Source organism: Panthera pardus, unplaced genomic scaffold, assembly GCF_024362965.1.
Source record: "Panthera pardus isolate Hobbes unplaced genomic scaffold, ASM2436296v1 HiC_scaffold_8, whole genome shotgun sequence".
In the NCBI taxonomy this organism is placed as follows: domain Eukaryota; kingdom Metazoa; phylum Chordata; class Mammalia; order Carnivora; family Felidae; genus Panthera; species Panthera pardus.
Window position 1 is genome coordinate 115,873,501 of NW_026527013.1, and position 22,494 is coordinate 115,895,994.

The following is a 22,494-nucleotide window of genomic DNA, read 5'->3' on the forward strand; positions in this document are numbered from 1 at the left end:
ATTCACGTCTGCCTGTGTTATTGTGAATTTAAAAAAGAGCATTAGCCTGCCATTGCTAACTTTCTCACTTTCACCTCTTCCCTGGAAGCCCATTTTGAGATTTATCAAATTCATGTCTTTTTAAGTAATTTCTGTTGTGCATTTTAATCAATGGATCCTTAAACAGTTTTGCTAAATTATGAGACTAGTTTAATTGTATTGGAATTATCTCTTCTCATTCTACACATAAAGCAGAGGAGGACTAGACAGGTTAACTTTTTTCTACCAAGTTCTTACAACAGTCTGATGAATAAAGTTATTACAGCAAAAATTGCATTTCTATAGAGTTGTTGAAACCATTCCAAAATGTTTTATCTAAGGAAAAGAAGGATATTATCAGTTTACCTTGAGGAAATAATGTGTGATACAAGAAAAAACTTAAGAAGCAGAAAAGAATCATCAGTGGACACTAAAGATGAAAATTTGATGAAAAACTGGGTATTTATATATTCTCAAAGTGCCTTCTCATAAATTATTTGTTCATTTCAAGGAAAATGCAGCAATGTTACAACGGAAAAACCTGGCAGACAACACCTAAACTAAGTAATCAAAGATAACAACACCAGTAAGAGAACAAATACAAATCATGTGCCTCCTGATTTGATGCTCTGGGAAGAACATGACATCGCTTGTGTGGCATTCCTACCCAAAATGCATAACTGGAATCCAGTCATGAGGAAACATCAGGCAAACTCAAATTAAGGGGCATTGTACAAAATAACTGACCAGTACTTATCACAACTGTTAAGTTCATGAAAGATTAAAGGAGTCTAAAGATATATGGACTGGATTTTTTCTTTTTGCTATAAAGGGCATTAGTGGGAAGAATAGTAAATTTGTTTACATATTGAAGATTAGCGAATAGTATAGTATCAATGATAATTTCTTGGCTTTGGTAATTTGTACTGTGGTTATATAAAAGAATGTACTTATTTTTAGAAAAATACAAATTGGAGTATTTAAAAGTAAAAGGAAAGCATGCCTAATAACTTAGTTTCAAATGTTCATTAAAACATATATCTATATATAATATGCATACATACATATATATGTATACACACACACACATATACAGAGAGACAAGGATAAATAAATTTTAGTAACTATCAAATTTGGAGAATCTGGGTAAAGGGTATTGAGGCATTCTTTGTAAATTGTTTTCCAATTTTTATGACTGAAATTATTTCAAAACAAAAAGTTAAAAAACAGTGGGGGCAGAAATCTCCGTGCTTAAGGGTAGAAAGATAGGAAGGCAATGAGGGCAAACCATATAATCCTTAGCCATCTGGGGAGCATAGGAAGATCATGTTAAATTGGGAAGGACTGGTAACAGGAAAGCTCAGCCAGTGCACAATGGAAGCTCATGTGTGTAAATATTCTTTTGATTTAGGAATCAAGGCTCCAAGATTTTGTGCAATTCCCTGGGTGTTTTGGAAATTTGAACTAGAGTAGCTACAGCCATTTTTATTCCATACCTCCAAATTTTAGTTAAAAGAAAACATTTGGATTTTTTTTCTAATACATTCTGTTTAGATTGTATCCATTAAAATAGGATTTTGAAACTGTGAATTATATAAGGTTCTTGGACCTTTAGAAATAATGTCACTTGCTGTTGTTATTATTTGCAAACATCCATATAAATGAGTATAAGATTCAATCAGTAAAAACGTTTTACCAGCCAGTCATGGTCCATAGATACATACTCATAATAAAATGAATAAAATTACTGCTCTCTTATAAATATCCAGAATATATTTTTATCCACTTCTAGAGGTTAGTAGTTATTTCTGTGCCTGAATTATTTTCTAGATGCTTAGGTAAGTTCATGCCATAGAACTGACCCTAAAATCTGTTGGGAGACATTATCTTAAGTGTGCATTTCTTTCAATTGCTTTAGTCAGAGCCTGTAGAGACCAGTTTCTGGATAAAATAGGTCTCTACCCGGTAGGAGAGTGACTCAGCTGTTGATAAATTGCCCATTGATTGCAGCACCTGCATGTTCCCTTGACTCTTTATATATCTGTGTTACCCTATCACATCTTTCTCATCTATTCACAGCTGGCAACATCATGCCAAACTTTGTAAGAGTCAGATTCATGACTGAGAATATTTAGTTTAATAAATATTTATTGCCTTCTATGTGCTTGGCACTGTACAGGTTTATATGAAGTGTGTTTATATTAAAAATCATTTAAAATGGAAAATAAATATTTATACCTGGAATGTGAGTTTTATGTGCCAGCTTAAGTAGACAGAAGGAGAAAGTATTTGCCAAGTCTGACATAGTGGTTTCCATACATTGAATGGAAGGCAGGAGCAGGGTTTTACATTAAGCAGAGAAGGGAAATAGAGTGCATGGTCCAATGCTATCATCAATCCCAACTGGTGTTGGGTGGGGGCAGGGGTGAATAAAGAGAAGGGAGAAAAGTGCTTCCTATACATAGTAAAGAGAGGGATTTTTTTTTTTTTTGACAGAAGACAAAACTTATTTGACTAAGGATATTCTCAAAGAGTTAAAGTAAAGGAAACAAGTAGCGTATCCAATCCCACCATCACCAACAGAAGAAAGTTGATAGGTTATAGAGAATACTTGGGCCCTTAGCTGAAACTTGAAACTTTAAATATTTGTGCTTGGAGAAAAGATTTGATGCTCACCATCCCCCACTCACACCCCTGGTATCTCAATTATTGCGGGTGTTTAAGCAGGAACTAGTGACAAATGGGTGCCCCAAACAGCAGACCTTAAAGCCAAGTCATGAGATTGAACATGAGGAGAGTCACCTCCTCTCAGTTCTGTTGAAATCCCAGCAAGATAAATGAGAAATGCATTCAGGAAAAAAGGGAATTAATAGGCTTTCTGTTCCTATAACATTAGGCGGACAGGCAGTGTACTTTCTGGGTAATGCTTCATGTCTTAAAAACAACAAACAAAAAACTGCCCAGAGCTATTGTGCCATCAGAAAATTATACTTAAACTATGTTATATGTGATTACTGAAAGCTCTCATGGCCATGAGCAGAGCTATGGTTTGTTTATAGCATCTTTAGTAGTAATGTATTTTTTTAATGTTTGTCACAATTTACTCTCATATGGCAATGCATTTTTGATAAAGGTAAACATACTGTTTTGTCCACCAGAAGGCTTTATCAGTGGAGTTAGAATTGCTTAGCAGAACTCTAAAATTACTCATACATAGAACTATTGCATTAGCCTAGCCAGAATGCAAACCCACTCACCCGGAAAACGGAAATTACTTTGGGCAGAAAGTCCTTCTGCTGTGGTAAGGATGAACCTTTTTCTCATTTCAGCTTTCTTTTCCATTTAGCTTTAGTGCCCGTATCTTTGAAATGCTCTGTTAATTTACTTTTAAATCACCAAAATATAATGACTTTAAATACTTTATCCAGAGTTGTTTTGTCCCCTGTGCCATAAAATTTCCATATGTAGGTACATTTTGTGGTGAAAGGCTAAATGTGAACTTTAGTTATGGGGCAGTCTACGAGGCTGCAAGGTGAACTTTCTCTCCTCATTGTTTAAGGAGTCAAGTGCTTCTCTCTTTGTAACAGTGGGTGAAGAAGTACCACTGGCTTGATCCAAGCCACCGCAAGAGTTCTTACTGGAAGATCTGGGACTCACTGTGGCAGAGAGGATATTTTAGGATGGAGGTTCTGATGACATAACCTCCTGGGAGAAACCCAGGCCCTTGTTAAGAAACGGAAACTCTCTCCCTAAAATGGCTATCCTTTTAGCCATTTATTATTGCCTATACTATTTGCCTATATTATTTTGCCTATTGATTGTCTATAAATTAAAAACAAACTGTTTAAATCAAATTCCATCTTTTAGTTTGGTTATTGTTTATTTTTCCTCAAAGTTAGTGTTTTGGTAAATGGAAAAGAAATATGTATTTGCTACCTACTAAAACAAATCAGAGATGGTTTGGATACATTCCCACTCTTCTGAGTTAGTGTAATAAAATTCTTCCTTCATGATCAAACAAAAACACAAGCATGGGGCGATTTTTTTTCCCTCCAGATTTAGACTATGCTATATATATATATATATATATATATATATATATATATATATATATATATATATATATCACAGCAGCATGTTTCTTTTGTATATCAGTATTTCATGTGCATTTTCTGGCTATAGCTGGAGCTCAGTTTTTAAAACAAGAGCCGCCTAATATTCTCTACTTTACATTATGTACCCATTTCTCCTTAGTCTCTTCTTGGGTGGATATTCAGGTTGCACTCTTCTGCCAGCAGGGTTGCAGTAAACATCCTTGTGCATAAATGCCTACATTCTCCTTCTTCTATTTCTTTCTGTTAGATTCCCCAAAATGGGGTTGTTGAGTCAATGAGTATGAATACTTTAAATGTCAGTATAAATACCTTAGAATTTGTCCCCAAAATGTAAAAATTCAACTTAAACCAGCAAGCTGTGAGAGTGTTTGACTTCCCACATCTTTGAAACCATTGCCTTATATAACTCTTTTAAATTTTATCCGGATCTGGGGCAGGAAAGATACCAGGTGAGCTTGGGACATCTTTGTATGCCAAAACACAGGATGCTTTCAGAGACTGATGGTGTTCTGTCAAAGAGTCACATAATCTGGTTTGAAGGCTCTCCAACCAACAGAATTGGGACAATTTAAGCCTCAAAAAGAATAATAACTGTAATTGATTGAAAAACACCATATTGAAACTCCCCATATATGAAATATGTTTTTTTTCTTCAATTTTCTTCATCAAAAGACCACCAGGAACACCTGTACCTGAATAAGTTGAATTTATTTTTCTTCCTCTTGCAAGCGAGAATATATACCATGGAGAAGGAGTCTTGGGGGAGCACTGAAGGAGGCATTTCCATAAAAGGGTGTTAGAAGGAACTTATTCTCAGATTTGGCCTTTAGTTGGATAATTTGTGGGTGAGTCTAAGGAAGCAGAAATTTGTTCTAGATTGGGTGTTGTCAGAAAGTGGAGGTAATACTGTGACTGAGTACCTTAATAAGTGTTACGTATAGGAAAAGCAGAATGGAGCAAAGCAGCAGAAGTCACTTATATTAGCTAAGAGAAGAGAGTGGTATTCTGTGGATTGCAACGTGACTTTGTCTGAAGAGGATGTTATGCAAGATTCTTTATGTCCAATAGGTGAACACCATGGCTTAGCTGTAATCATTAGATCAATCGGTCAGCTACAGCTGAGGACCAGTTGTGAGAGTCAGATTATTCTTGGATATTAGGAGTTGCTTATTTTCTAGGTAGGTAGGTAGGAAGGAAGAAAGGCAGGAAGGCAGGCAGGCAGGAAGGAAGATACACAAAAGAGAATGCCAATTTGCTTTTTTTTTTTTTTTAATTAGAAAAGAGGAAGTTATATATGGCAGTAGTTCCTAGCCCTGCTTCTTCCTCAGAAAATTGGTTATGAAGCAGAAGGAATTAAAGAATTACTTATCCTGCTTTTCTGTATTAGAATAACACAGTAGTTCCTTGATGATGAGGGATAGCTCTTCTTAGAGAATAATGCTAACTTTAAATGTTGAATAAATGATAAAAGTAGAAAATTGCTATCTTTCAACCCATAATGAAAAATTCATTCAAGCTAAGATTGTCAGTGGATGCTAATGCAATTAGGAGAAAGATGAATGGAGGACTGGATATTTACATGTCACTGGAATATCATTTCACAAATTACCTACTGGTCATGACTAGGGAAATAGAACATTACAACATAGGAACAAGTTATCGCTGTCCTGATCCAGTGAACAGTGGATCGTAGAACAGAAACAGTGGACAACAGATTTTATCTGCACACTGATGTAGTGCAACAGGCCAGTGTATAGCATCATCTGTGAAAACCTCTTGTCTGAAATGCTTAACCTAAATCTAATTGAGCCTTTAGATTTGACTTCAGTTTATAGGAAATACAGGGAAAAACATAAGGAAAACCACAAGGAAGTAACCCAGGAGATTGGATGTTATATAATTCAACTGGCCCAGTCTCTAACAAATCACAACCATTGAAATAAAGTTGAGGGTGGGGATTCCATTCCAGATTCAAAGAGATTCCAGAGACAAAACAACCAAATGCAATTAGTGATCCTTCACTGAATTACACTTTGGACAAACCAGCTGTAAAGAATATTTTTGGGTCAAATGGGTAAATTCGAATATAGGCTGGATGATAGATAGCATGAAAGAATTCATGTTAATTCTGTTTGTTGAAATAGTATTGTGGTTATTTAGGAAAATGTGCTTTTGCTAAAAGGGACATAACTAAAGCATTTAGGAAGGAACAGTGTGATATCCTCCTGTATTCTCTTGGGAGCATCGAGAGGCCCAAACATGTATGCAGGAGTGAGGAAGTAAAACATGTTGGGTAAAGTTGTAGTTAGTAGTATTTTTAACATATTGGTAGAGAAATAAAAGTTGAATCCTGACAGCTAAAAAGAAAAAGTATCCACTAGAAGAAAGGGAAAAAAAAGTAGAACTTCCAAATGAATCTGGGAAAGAAGAATAAAGAAAAATAACCCTTGGATGAAAAAGCAAGTTAAAACTAAAATTATATATTATCTAGAAAGAAGTGAAATGTAAATAACTCATAGAAAAGGCTATCAGCACAGATAAGTTTCTCATCAAAAGAAAATTTAGAGCTGCAATTTTTTTAAATAAAAAACTAAGAGGAAATTAAATTTTTCAACCATCAGAAGTTGTAAAAAGAACAACCAGATAAAATGCAAGAAGCTAAGATTGGTAAATAATAAGGATAAAAGCAGAAATAAGCAAAATGGAAAACAGGAAAAAACAGTAGAAAGGAAAAATAAAACCAAAAGTTGGTTCTTTGGGTAAAACAATAAAATCACCTTTGTCAAGTAGGAGTAAGGATTTTAAAAAAGCTAAAATATACTATGTGAGAAATGGGAAAGCAGATTTAATCATGGATCCTGAAGAGATTGTAGATATTAAGAAAAATAGTATGTGTAAATGTAAGATAATAAATTTTAAAATCTAGGAGAAATTAGACTAATTTCTAATTAAACTAAACTAATTTCTCAGTTTAAAACAATACACTAAAATTGATTGAAGAAGCAATATAAAATGTGGACAGACCAACAAAGATGGGAACAATAATTAAAGACCCTTTATTTAAAAGAACCAGACTAAGATGATTTTACAGCTGAGTTCTATCTAATCTTAAAAGGACAGATCATCTCAATATTTATTTAAACCATTCCAGACCACAGGGACTCTAGCATTATCTTAATATAAAAATCTTAAAAAGACAGAACATAAATAGGAAACCATAGAATTATTTTGCTTATGAACAGATATGTAGAATTTCAAAATAAAATATTAGCATATCAAAGAATAATAGTCATGATAAAATAGAATTTATTCTGGAATATAGGGATAGTACTATATGAAATCAATCAATATAATTCATTACATTAGCAAATTAAAGAACCCAAACTGCATGATTAATAGATACTAAAAAGACCTTGATTAATTTCAGGACCAATCATAGCTTTTTAAAAACAATATAAAAAAGAATAAAATAAAACTACAGTCCTTAAAATTGATAAAGACCATTTACCAGAAACAGGCAGAACACATTAAATGAGGAAATCTCAAATTAAGACTAGGAGGATACCTTTAGTAGCACTGCTATTATTAAATATTGTTGTTCAAGTTTTAACTAATTCAATAAAACAAGAAGGAAATTATCAATAAACATACAGGAAAATTAAAAATTATATTTTCGTCATCAATATGATTCACTAAGAAAACTATCAGAATGCCAAAACCTATTAAAATTAATAAAGTAAGTTAGAAACAAGATAATAAATCAGACAATTTTTAAAAAATCCATAGCAGTCATCTGCCCTAGAAATGACAAATTAGAAATGAAAATGTGAAGATAAGGGAGAGATCTTGTGGCTTTCCTTTCCTCCAGCCGCCCTCCTTCCCTTTCTTCTTTCCTGTTTTACTAAGGTTTGTAAACTTGGAAATATCAGTGACTGTCCCCTCTCTCTTGTATCTTTTACAGAAGAGCATAGGTATTTTATGGTATAGGCAGAAAGTCAAATTCTCTGGGTTTAAACCCAGGCTCTGCTTTTTGCCAGCTCTGTGAATCTGGAGGATGATACTTTAAGATACTCACCCAGATTTTCTTCTCTGCATGTAAGTGTGTGTGTGTGTGTGTGTGTGTGTGTGTGTGTGTGTGTGTGTGTTGTATTCATCTCACCCTTGCTGCCCTTCGGGGTTGGATATCCAGAGATGCTGAGATTTATTTGTTCAGCAGAGTTCATGGAGCACTTACCTGTGTGCAGCTGCTGATTTAGGTATCAGAAATACATCAATAAACAAGACAGATTAGGCCCCTGCTCTTTTCAAGCTGATATTCTAGTAGAGGAAAAATAGACAGTAAATGGATAGACAGATGATAGATAAAAAGAGGATAGATAGACATATGGTAGATTAGGTAGAAAGATGGCATATAGAGTAACTAGATACACAAGAAAAATATCAGTTAGTGGTGTTATACAAGAATTAAAATATCGTGATGGTGTTCTAGTTATCTATTGCTATATAACGTACTCTCCCCAAACTTAGTAGCTGAATAAAACAACTGTTTTATCTTGCAATTTTGAGGTGAGGAGTTTGGGGAGGGCTCAGCTGGGAGAATCTTCTGCTCCTCACGGCGTTATCTGGATGGTATTCAGCTGATGGCTGGTGTTGTGTGGATGTCTGGTGCCTAGGTGGGGTGGCTTGAAGGCTGGGATTATTGCCTAGAGTGCCTACACACGGGCTGCCCAGCATGGCAGGGTTCGGGGGAGCCAGATTTCCTGCAAGGCAGCTCGGGGCTCCAAGCAGGAATGTTCCAAGAGGCCCAGGCAGACACTGCAAGGAGCCTGGCCTTAGGAGTGCCACAGTGTCACTTCTGCTGCAGTTGACTACTCAAGTATGTCATGAAGCCCAGCCCACATTCAAGGGGGAGGAAATTAGACTCTTCCTTTCAAAGGAAACAGTGACTGAAAAAAAACAAAACAAAACAAAAACAAACTAACAAAAACCCCATAAAGTAAATAATGACTTGGGTGAGCAGGAAGGCTGACTGAGGAGGTCACATAGAAGCCGAGAGCTGAATCATATGAAGGATGGGCCTTGAAGACACAAGGAGAAAAGGGAAGGGGTGTTGTGAGCTGCAGTTAGCAAAGCCATGGGGGCCAAATTAGGTAAGATTTTGTAAACTCGACTGAGAAATTTGGATTTTATTCTAAGTACTTCTTACTTCAGGAATTACTTACAAAGGTTTTAGCAGAGGCCAATGGAATCTAGATTCTCTACAGAATTGCTTGTTGGGGAAGAACAGAAGCAAGGGTAGGGAGGCTGAGAGACATTTTGCAATAGTCCAATGAGGAAGTGATGGTGTGTGGACCCAGGTGGTTGTGGGGAAGGTGGTGAGAACTAGACAGATCCAGGATATGGTTTGGAGACAGAGTCTACTATACTTCTTAATGGATTAGATGTTTGGATTGTAGGAAAATCAAAAAATCAAGGATAATCCCTACACCAAGATACATTTCAAGAAATCTAAAAGCAGAAACCTCTCAGAGGTTCGTCCTCGATTTTTTCCCTTCTTTACATTCCATATACTCCATCCAGTCCACCACCAGGTCCTGTTCATTCTACCATCAAACATGTCCCAAATCCTACTGCTTCTCATCACCTTCACAGCCAGCCCAAGCTACCAGCAACTCTCACCCAGATTATTGTAACAACTTCCTGGGTGGTCTCCCGCTTGTACCCTTAACTGCGTAGTCAGCTCTCATCAAGTGCTCAGAATGATATTTTTTAAAATGTAAATCAGGGGCACCTGGATGGCTCAGTCAGTTAAGCTTTGAACCCTTGGTTTTAGCTCAGGTCATTATCTCATGGTTTTGTGAGTTTGAGCCCTGCATCAGGCTCTGCACTGGTAGCTCAGAACTTACTTGAGATTCTCTTTCTCTCTCCCCATCTTTCTGATCCTTCCCCACTCTCACTGTCTCTGTCTCTCTCAAAATAAATAAACTAAAAAATAATAATAATAAAGTAAAAAAAATAAAAATGTAAATCATATCATGTCCTTCCCTTTCTCAAAATGTTTCAATCTCTACCTCATTTAGAAAATAGTATAAAGCCCTTGCCATGGTCTGCAAGCCTTCACCATGCAGCCCCTGCTGTCCCTCAGCCTCACTCCTAGTCTCCTCCCTCTCCTTACCCTGGTCCTGCTGTTCTGATCACGGGGAGAATGCAGCTGCCTCAGGGCCTTTGTGCTTCCTGCCTTCTCTACCTGCAGGGCTTTTCTCATTCCCTGGCTTCATTCAAGTCTCTGTTCACCTGTCTCAAACTCAGGGACACCTATTCTGACCTAAGACCCCCACCCCTCACTGTCTAGCACCATAACCCTTTTTCATATGTCTTCATTGCACAAATTGCCCACCTGCAATTCCATTTCATTTGTTTGTTGTGTCTCTACTTATTTATTTGTTGTATGTTTATTTACTGTATATCAGCATATAAATTTCATGAGGGATGCAGCCTTGTCTGTCATGTTCTTTACATATACCCAGAACTGTGCCTGGTACAAAGAAGACATTTAAGTAATATTTGTGGAAATGAACAAATGAATAAATGTTAACTGTTATTATTTTTAATGTTTTTATTCATTTTTGAGAGGGTGAGACACAGAATCAGCAGCAGACCCCATGCTCTGAGCTGTCAGCACAAAGCCTGACATGGGGCTCAAACCCACAAACCGTGAGATCATGACCTGAGCTAAAGTCAGCGCTTAACCAACTTAACAACTCAGGCGCCCCAGCCGTTATTATTATTAATAATATGTAGTTGTGACTAGTATGAATTGGTTGCCATATCCTCTTGATTTTTTCCTTCAAAATGACTCTTCACTCATACCTCCTTTTCATACTCACTGCCACCGCCTGGATCCAGGCCCCTCTCCCTTCGCGCCTGATGACCACTGCAGCCTTCTTCCTGGGCTCCATAACTCCAGGCATGCTCCTTTTCCTTCTCCAGGCCTCTGTCATAACACTACCTGGTCAGTCTTTCTAAAACATTGCTTGATCATTTCACATCTCCTTTCCAACAGCGTGAAGTCTAATCACTGTAGACTTATAGTCATTTCCCTCATAGCTGATCTCTTGGTTTTCTTCTCCAGCTTAATTTCCCATTACTTCCTTGTGTGAACCCTTGCCCCCAGCCAAGTTGCTATACTTGCTCAAAACTGGTACTTTTCCATGCCTGTGAGTTGACCCACACCACTTGTCCCATCTCCAAACCTTCTTCACTATTCCAAGTTGAGCTCAAATCTCATATCCCTGTGGCTGCCTCAGAAGCAAGAACTCCCTCTACTCCTGAGTAGTCTGAAATTTATTTTCCTTACACCTCATTTGGACCTTGTATTGGCTCAGTCATAATTTATAGCAATGATACATTTTGTATACTCAGTCCTGTTTTCTCAAATATATAGTCAGGAGGTCCAATCACTCACTTTAGCTTAAGGCTCACAATTGGATTCCTGCCCTGTCCCTTATTATGTGCACTTGGACAGATTCTATAATCTTTCCGAGTTTGTTTCCTTTTCAGTAAAATGGGGATAATAACATTTATCTCGTAGTGCTATCATTAGAATTGGATGTGTTCAAGTACGATGATTAATACACAATGGACATCAATTAATTGTCATTATTCCTTTTTGTTTTGCCCACAGCGCCACTTCATAATGTGATTGATGGATTTGCAAATAGGTGGAGAAATATTTCAACAGTCATTATACTACCAGCTAGCCATATCATGCATATTTCATAAAGACTACTGCTTTGAAATAAATGTTTATTCTCAGTGCCTCTGTCTGTTTTGCTTTAGGCATTACTGTTTTCGCTTGATCAATGACACCAGAGTCCATCTGGGCAGCACTAAAATTTCCCTACTTTTTCCTACCCCCGTGGGAGCACCGATCACAATGTCTTTCCTGCAGTGAAGGTGTTCATCATGCACAAGTATGGGAATGATGACAGAAATGATCACTTTTGCAACAAGATTTCTGGAAGGTGAGTGATTCACAAAATGTAGTTCTAGAAATAAGCTTATTTGAGCAGCAGAACCATTTACTGGGATTGACTCAGGCACACAAACTCTGAAGTCTTCTCCAGTCTTAGGTTCTGGGAACATCATTCCCACAATATTGAGTAGGCTCTTTCCTGGCCTAGTGCCCCCTTTTTGGTGATGTTATAATCTGTGTTTTTTATTCTGTCCAATTTTCCCTCTTTGATCTCAGCAGTCAGAGCTGTTGTTAGAGGTCTAATTCAATCCTTTCCATGCTGGGAAGTCTGTACTGAGAGGAAGATAAGGATACAGAAAACTCTGCATAGTTGTCACTGGGGCTCACAGCTAGGAGTCAGTCTCTGCACGGGGGCTATGTGGCTCATGCTTACAGGTCACTGGGCAGGAGATGTACTGCCAGTGCCTTGTCTTTTGACTGCGACATATATCATGAAGGACAGAGCACCATCACAGAACTGGCGGGGCAATATTGTTTTCTTTTGTTTTCCTCCTACACAACAGGGACAAGATGGAAAGTTTAAAATTTGCAGCCAAGGTGATGCAGTCAAGCGGATCAGTCGGGATCTCGGCAGCAGGCAGCATACTCACATGGGGAATTGAGGAGAGCTCAGTAGAGGAACTGCTTACATAGGTGCAGGCAGGGTTAAGTGAAGCAAGGGCTTGTACTCCGAGGTCAGCAACAGCAAGGGCTCTTACCCATTAGGCCAAAGGGTAAGAGAAAGGAGTTATTACCAGAATCCAGAGAAATTTACCTGTAGATCTAAGAGAAAGCTACCTAATAGATGCCATGTCTTCACTAAAGGTGTCTACAGCTGATGGTGACTGGGCAGGGAGCAAGTTGGAAGAAATAAAGACCCTTGCTGCTTCTTCTTCTTCTCCCTTTTATCTCCTGATTATCTCCCGATTATCTCCCAATGACTGAACCATCTTCTGTCAGAATCAAGGGTTGGGGGCACCTGTTGATGCCATTTATAATGTTCAGGCACCCTGGGGGCAAGCAGGATTTCTAGAAAATGGTAAAGCTGGGTCTGGAGGGGCAGAGGAGAAACGTTTAGCATATGGGGTTTGCAGGTTTAGATATTAGTGGGTCTGATAGATCAGAAGGGCAGAGGCCTGTCAAGAATCCATGTGAATGAGTTAATTCATCATTTGAGGCTCAAAGAAAAGAGGATTGTGAACTGGAATGAGAAGGAAAGGGGGGGGGGGGATTGAACAGGATAGTGTCTGGCATGTGGTTTCCTGGAGCCTTATTTGTGGACTCAGGTCTGAGAACCTTTTTAAGGTTCAGACCTTTCACAAGGGATATATCCCATTCTTCATCTAGTTCTTCCCCAATGTTACCTTCCCCCTTCATTAATCCCTAACCCCCTAATTGACTGTTTAAGTCAAGGAAGCCCCAACTTCTAGAGCTTGGTATAGAGTGAGGAGGAGAATATGCTCCCTCCTTCATTAAAGTAAGGTAGAGAATTTCAAGGAATGTGGCACTTCCCTATCCAAATGGGGATTTGGGATTTAGGAACTTTAGGAGATAATCTTTGGTCTCAAAGAAGTTACCCAGAGTGTTGAGGAGGTGGTGATGGACCGTCTTCCCCCCTCCCCACCCAGAGGTTTCTGGGGCATAAATTTGAGCAAGAGTGAAAGAGGAAGAATATGAGAAGATTGTGGATGAACTCACAAAAGACACTTTCAGGAATTCCTTTAAAAACAGAGATATGGGGGAAAGTGAGAGACATGGCATTAGGTGGCAAGTACAAAGCAAATGTAGTTATAAGTATTAACATGACCCCATTGATATCCACATGCTAATGAGGTCTGGAGTAGTACGGTTAGATTAAAATACTTTTTGCATACTGGTTTACGTTTAGTTCTATTGTACTCTAGTTAGCGAGGTAATCTCTCTCAATTTTAAAGTGTGTTTTTCCTCCATCTATATTCAATATGTGTTCTATAAATTGTATCCCCAGGACAGGGGTCCTTAAACTTATTTTTGTACGGTGAACTGCTTTGTGCCATGAAATCCTTTCTTATAAAAATGTTTTTACATGTGTAACAAAAAACACAGGATTACAAAGAAAAGTTTAATATCAAAATACAGTTGTCAAATATTTGTGATATAATCAAATATACACTTCTTTATTAATGCATGAATGACCTTTACTAAAATCTAGTGGTGGGTCTAATAATCAGCACACTTTCAAAGTTTCATGAGTGTAGTGCTATTTTGAGGTTTCTGCCTCAACCTCAATATGATGTGAAACTTATTATAATTTCTATTGATGTCCAAGTCAGAGGAACTGCTAACATGGCTGTGGCCATTGCCACTTTCATAAATGAAGGAAAAACTAAACTTTAGAGTAGTGACAACAAAGACATTTTTTCATTCAAGTTCATAGACATCCTGAATTCCATCTACAAGCATCTTATCAAGAACTTTTGCTAGGATCTCCTTTGTTCTCTGTCTCTTCAGACTGTCAGACAAAAAAAAAAAGGCAGCACGAGACTAAAATTTTCAGATGTATAGTTTCAGAGGAATCTGATCTATCCCACTTTTGACTTCTCCCCCCATGCCATGGAAAATTCCAGATAAACATAATGGGCCAGAGAGGAAAGGGTGGAGCCACCTATTTTGAGGAAGTGAGAATGTTCTAGGAGACTCCAAGAGTCTCAGAGAGTGCACTTAGCTCTAGGCTGTCCCCAAAGCCATGGCTGCAGAGGACCCTCCTTTCCCACCCACAGGGTCAGCCTGTTACCCTCTGAACCTATTGTGTTTGGAGACATAGTCTCTGATCAGTCCTGCACTAATGTGTCTTGCATGCCCACCTTCTCTTATGGACTACCCACTAGAAGAGAGAGCTTGAACTTCTTACAGGATAGTCATGGTCTAAAGGGACCCTCTGACTAAAGCCCACCCTCTGACTAAGTTGTGCTAAACAGAATTTATGTGACCAACCACTTTATATCTGTGATGTAGGTAAACTAGATACAAAGTAAAAAATGCCTGGGCTAATGAAGTTGAAAGAAGAAACCAGTGACAATCATTGTGGAAAATATCTGAAAATTAACCATAAGCCCCATGCCCCCAGATGAGTGGCAAGTTATTTAGAGGAGTTATAGTAGTTGTGTTCATTTGAATACAGGGATACCTCTATCTTCAGTGATATTTCACAGATTTAAGTAGGGGCTATACTTACAGGTGCAGGCCTGGGAAAGTCTTCTTATGTCAAGAGTGGAGGCTCTGCCTCTAAGGCAGCCTTTTGGAACATGCTGGGCCAAGAGGCAATGAAAAGCTGGTAGATAATACCATTTCAGTGGCTTGACGTCTGGGTTATTCTTGTGATCCCAGAGAAGCCACAACTATCTGAAGAGGGGCTTGCAGTTCCAATAAGAAAGACTGGACTAGTTCATACCTTTAAAGCACAAGTCACACAGGGGCAATGAGAAACATAGTTCACGACACAAGTCCTACCTTCTTATGAAACACCCCTCAGTTTTCCTTGACCAAGTGCCGGGAGGTCCTATCAGATTACCAGGAGATAGAGGAGATTAGGATGATGGGCAGCATGGTGAGTTCTCCTGTCTTGGCCAGGCATCTGCAATTCCTGATGGTAATATGGGAGAGAGCTGGTTTAAAGCAGACATTTGCAATCCTATGCAAGGGGGAAGAATGGAAGGTTGAAGCCCAATTCCTCCATTTTATAGATGGGAGACTAGGACTCAGAGAGCTGAAGTGATGAGACATTTTAGGATAAATAACACAAGATGAAAATGCAGGCTTTCTCACATCTGGTCATTGTGCTCATTCTGTTATTTAGGAAAGATTCTAAGCAAAACACAAAGTCTGTTTACACCTTGGTCTTCATTGTGCCATTGCAACAGCAGAAGGGGAAGTGGTAGCTCTAGTCTCTCAGTGATCAATGACAAAAAAACAAAAAACAAAAAACAAACAAACAAAAAACAAATCTGGAATGAGTAAGACCAGATTCCAGAAAGCACAAGCCTACTAGGTACACAGTGTAAACTGGCTCACTTGAGACCCTCCCTTCCCTGCCTCCCTACCAGAGAAGCTAGAAAGCTAAAAGTTACCTTACTAGAGTCCCTTACAGCTAGTTGAGGCCATGTGAGACCTGGTGAGTAAGACATAAGTTCAGGTTAGTTGGTTATGCTTCTTCTGTTTCTTCTTTCTTCCTGACCAGAATTTGAGCTTGATGCTGAAGGTATATCAATCATCCTCAGGATGATGGAGCAGGAAGAGAAAGAGCCTCTTCCCTTGGTGGCATTTTAAGGTGCTGTATGAGCCCTGATTTGCTTAAACCAAGACTTCATTTCACATGGAGTAAATAAGTCCCTCCTTTGGGTAAGTCCTCATTCATCAGGTTTTATGGTACTTGTGCAAAACCTAATCCTAACATATCTCAATTTATGAATCAAGAATGTCCATAGCATATGGCAAATGTATGCTAACATAAATTTCAGTAGGGTAGTTCACCTGCTAATTGAGTTCATTGAGAAAGCTGATACGGGTTACCAAGAGGCCCAGTTGAAGAGAGTAAGAAAACTATCTAGATCTGAAAAGCTGAGTTTGTATGGAGTGGTTTTGAAGGCTCAGAATGTGACCTGTGGTTGTGTCTGAGATAACTCTCCAACATTAACTGATCAAAGCACCATGATTCAGGGATGTCATTACTATATTTGGGGCCATCTATCCTAGTTTATCTCCTAAAAATAAAATAAAATGGCCATCAAAGGGTATGGGAAAGGAAGTACCAGGGTAAAAACATGCCTGCAAACCACACTGCTCTAGGAATGTTGTCACAGTGGGGCCTGAAGGTAGCCTGTGGCCTGTTGGAAGGAAAGAAGATAAAACACAGGTGTCAAATTCAAGCCTTAGAATGAGGTTAGAGAACTTTGGTTTCTTGGTCTGATTTCATCCCACTGGAGACAATTGTCTTATAAGGTAATGATATTAGCTGCAGCATTGAAGTTTAAGAATATTGTTCTCATGGATAGACTGCCATGGGTTTCTGAGTCAGAGGTCCTCTAAATATTTGGTAAGAATAGCTGAAGGTACATACAGTGTGTGTTTCATTCAATTATTCCTGAAGGGCCTCTCACTTAGTTGGTTTTAAATGATCTCCACCAGCACCCAACAGGAGAAAAAAATAATAATTTGAATTGAAAAAGAGACTTTAAACAATTAAAATGTTTCCAAATATAAAATCAAGCACAATCTAATTTCTCAAATAAGTAAAAGAGGAAGAAAGAAATAATTGGGAATATCATGTATTGACATTCCTGGAAAAGCTTGCAAATTGATCCATTCTTAAGGTGCTAAAATATATTTATAAAGTGTAAATCTTTATACTTCCCAATTATGCAAAACCTTCCATAATTCCATAAGGGGAATTCCATAAGGGGAAAAGTTGTATTTCAAAATTTGAACTTTAAAGTTATTTGAAGATAAAACCAATTTTCCTTGAACTAACACTGAAACAATTAGACCCATTGGTATTTTGAAAAACACTTCTGGTGAGCTCATCAGAGTTTGGAAGCTCTGTGAAAACAGCTGTTCCATAACTTATATCAGCTTAATAGAAACAACAGAATTCTCTAGACTTATTTGGGGTCCATTCATTAACCTGCTTTGCCTTGTGGCTCAGTTTTCACTTTCCTTGGGTTCCAGTCCTATGGAGCAAACCACAAAGAGCCCAGTACTTTGGCCGCAAACATGGGTTTTCAATTTGGAAAGACAGTCTCTTTCATTCTGTCCTGAGGCCAGATGGAGAGGCCACAAATTTAAGCAAGCATATTCCTCTGCTTAGCCCCAGGTACCTCTGATCCACTCTTTACAGTAGCAACCCCTGTACATCTTCTGTAAAATCACACCCCTCTTTGAGGAAACATACCCTCTCACACATTATTAATTGATACAGTTCTTGGGAAGACAATTTGATAAGAGCTGCCAACATTCCAAATGCATGCTTGCTTTGACCAAGAAATTCCATTTGCAGGACTTCAACAGTTAAATCTATACATATGAACAAAGACAGATGTCCAAAATTACTTATTGCTATAGTTTTTATAATAGGAGGAGACGGGGGAGTGGGGTGGAGAGTTCATTAATGAATGATAAAGTAAAAAAATTACTGTCTTTGAAAGGACGTCAATGTGTTTGTATGCAACCTGAGTTAGGGTGGAAATCTAACAACCATGGGGGAGCTCGTCCATAAATCAAAGCCATCCTGGCTCTTATTGACATAACTGAGCTGCAGAATTAACTTTCAGTAGAGGTGCCTTATCTTTGGCCTTCTTATTTTGTAAGATTATAAATCTTCTTCGTGTTTTTAGAAAACTGAAACTGAATTCTCTATTACTTTCAGAATGTATTACTAATACATTCTCTATTACTTTTGAACCATCCCAAGAGAGTATCCTTTGAGAAAGAAGGTTCGGAGAAATGCTCTGAGATGACATTCCTGTTGGTAAGTTGAGAGAGTCCTATGGCTCTATGTACCTTCACATTATGAGACCTCAGCTCCCATTCCAATAGCTTATATCTCTGAGAATGTTGCCCTAAGTTTCCCACAGGACCATTCTCCATTATTTTAAATGGACCCATGGAAGGAGCTGGATGAGGGGAAACACTTCATGGAGGCCTGCATTTTCCATCTCTGAGACTCAGGAGACCCAATATGTAGTCGCAAGATTTCTAACTTAGCACTGTTTCTCCCATGGTCCTGCAGGTGGTCAGAGTTCTTATTTCAGGTCTTGAAACTGTTCCAGTTGCTTCATGCAGAAAAGAATTCATTAAAGGATAAACTCTTTGGGATTAAGTGATAAAACAGTACACCCTATGTTGAGTTTCCAGAAACAACTCCCCCTCAAAACCTCACCACAGAAACAGCCCATCAAGAATTCTGCTACCTTTGCCTCAGTTAGGAAGCTCCAGAATCTAGAATATTCCATCACAGCCATCTGCTCCAGACCACACTGCTTCCACCTCCGTTTGGGTTACAAGCAGGATATTCACAGCCTATTTCTCTCCCCCACATAACTTAGTTCTTTCATAACTATTTAAAACTTTTGTATGTTTAATAATATACTTGGAGAATATAGGATATCTCAGTGTTACAACTCAATTTTGAGGCAAGCTCTCAAGTAACTGGATTGGAGCTAAATAACATCTGCATCTTAGGAGCAAGGGAGGCTAGGACACAGATGGCCACATTTAAGCCTCTGGAGTCCGGGGAGGCTGGAAGTGCAATGGATCTCTAGGCACATCCAATCCACAATATCCACATCCTCTAAAATGGAAACAATCCATCCTCACACCACAAAGGGAATGTTCTTCAAACCCAACCCTATCCATACTGAAGATAAGACCTCTCAATAAGCCTAGAAGGTAGTCACTGCTGTTGCCTGGGGAGCAGGTCTCTCTACATAGCACTTTAACTGTGTACATGATAGGAAGTCAATGTCTTCCTAGAAAATCTGCTTTCAATGTGGTGAAATGTGCTTGTCATTCCCATGATCACATTTAAGGTTCTTTTGTCAGTGAAGTAAGCATTCTGCTTTGTATGGGTTCTTGTGACTAGAAGCATGGGACTGGAGCTAATAATCATAATACATTACAAAAACAAAAGTGTGACTGATCAGAAAAACACAAGGCCAGTCTCAGCTCAGCACTATGGTACTGTTTTGGAATTGTCAGTATGTGCCTGCACATGCAAAATGGAGGTGAGGATTACAGCTATTATCAGAATACTTTCAAATTAAAACAAAATGATATTTTCCTGCAATTATCTGGGTGTTTCAGATAAATTCTGGGGTAATTTTGGTCAAAAAAATCTTCATAATTGACACAGTTATCTCATACGTGTACTTCTAGACATTGCTAAAAATGTACTGCAATCAAAGTAGTGCTATAGGTGAACCCTGCTTTCAGCTTCACAGAGAAGCTGAGAAAGAACATACAAGATCAAGAAATTCCTCTGCTATCCAATGTAACAAAATGCACATAAAAATAAGTTAGAATGGCTAAAAAGAGAGAGAGAGAAAGAAAGAAAGAAAAGAAAGGAAAGAAAGAAAGAAAGAAAGAAAGAAAGAAAGAAAGAAAGAAAGAAAGAAAGAAAGAAAGAAAGAAAGTCAGAAAACAACCAAACTAAGGTTCACAGTCTCCTAATGTAAGTTTAAAAATACCATCTACAGAGAGAACATTCCAGAAAGTGGTTGTAGTTTATACTTGACTCCTTCACAAGCAGTACAATGAACAGAAATATGAAGACATAAAGTTCTGAAAAAGTGGATGGTCCCAATTCGGAGGGAAGTAGGGAGATGGTGTGAGGGATGGGATTTGGAAAGGAAGCCAAGAAAAGTGTCAGGAGGGTCTTTAAACAGTCATCTCTCTCTACCACGAGAGAACAATAGCTGTTTATACAATAGAGCTGGGACAAACTGCTAAGAACTGGCATTTTCTGTTTATTTGTTTTACTAGCTGGGAGAAACACAGAGTATAAACAGGGAAGGAACAAATGTGATGAACTCCTACTTTGCCTGTTTTCTCATGCCTTTCCACGTATATTCCAGAGGGAAGCAGGAGACAGACAGGTAGGGAGGGCAGGGAGGAAATTATTGCCTAAAGCAGCTTGTCTTTGAGAGAAGAGGAGGGTATGGGTTTACTTGGAATCTGTTGAACAATCTGAACCAGGTATAATACTATTCAGGCTATTTCTTTCATCATAGCTAAGTTTTGGTCATTTATGGTTTTTGAGGAATTATTCCATTTAATCTAAGTTGTTGAATTTATATTTGAGAGTTGTTTATAACATTCCTTATTATCCTTTTATTTAAGTTGCTTATTATCCTTTTAATGTCTGTGAGGCTTGTAATGATTTCCCCTCCTTCAATCTTGATAACAGTAAATTGTTTCTTTCCTCTTTTCTTCTTTCTTTCTCTCTCTTTCTCTCCTTCTTTCCTTCCTTCTCTCCTTCCTCCCTCTCTCCCTCCCTCCCTCCCTCCCTTCCTTCCTTCCTTCCTTCCTTCCTTCCTTCCTTCCTTCCTTCCTTCCTTCCTTCCTTCCTCTTTCTCTTATACTCTTTGCTCTACCTTTAAAATATATCTGGAATCCAACCATTTCTCACCTCTTTCCTGCCACCACCTTAGTCCTAGTGATCATGATGTCTCTACTGGATTAATCTACTAGCCTCCAGACAGGCCTCTGTACCTCCACTCATGCTGCTCATCAGGTTCTTAACAGAGTAGTGAGAGTGACTCTATTAAAAATATAGGTCAGATCATATCACTTCTCTGCTTCAAAACCTGCAATGACTCTCTAGTTCACTTATATAAGCACAAAAATATGTACACAGTCCTGGATGATCTCTCTTCTTCCACTCCTCTCTGACCTCACCTACTATCCTCTTCCTCTCCCACTTTGCTCCAGCCACAATGGCTTCCTTGCTCATCTTGGAAAATGCCAGGCACATACCCACCCTAGGGGCTTTACATCAGGTTTTCTTCTGCCTCTGATGCTCTGCTCAGTTTTGTTTTGTTTTGTTTTGCTTGGCTTATTCCCTCATTTTCTTCAAGTCTTTGCTCAGTGTCACCTTTTCAATGAGACCTTATCTGACCACCTGTGGTATAATAAATACATTTGGTCTTTGTTCTCAGTTCCTGGTCCAGAATTCCTAAAACTCTTGTAATTTTTTGAGTGATAAGGGTGCTAGGAGTATCTTTTGTTCTAATATTTGGTGGTTAACCTGGTTCCTGACAAGAGCTTCTAAGAGCCTTGGTCTGTCTAAAGTGAGAAGAGTGTCTGTTTGCTGACAGGATGGCTGGTGGCTGGGGGGGGGGCGGGGGGGGGGCGGGGCGCTCTAGATAGTTTGGGGATGAGGGCTGGTCACCGGAAACTCAAGGCATGATTGGAACTTGAAACTTTCAGCCCCACTCTTCCATCCTGGAAGGAGAGGAGAGGGGCTTGAGATAAGTTAATAATCTTTTAAGGTCTAAATGGAAAGATTTCCAAGATATAGTATTAAATAAGATTAAGGTGCTGAACAGTATGTATGTTTCTTCGGCTTACAAAAAAGGAAAAATAGGGGCGCCTGGGTGGCTCAGTCGGTTAAGCGTCCGACTTCGGCTCAGGTCACCATCTCGTGGTCCGCGGGTTCCAGCCCCGCGTCGGGCTCTGGGCTGATGGCTCAGAGCCTGGAGCCTGCTTCCGATTCTGTGTTTCCCTCTCTCTCTGCCCCTCCCCTGTTCATGCTGTGTCTCTCTCTGTCTCAAAAATAAATAAACGTTAAAAAAAATATTAAAAAAAAGGAAAAAT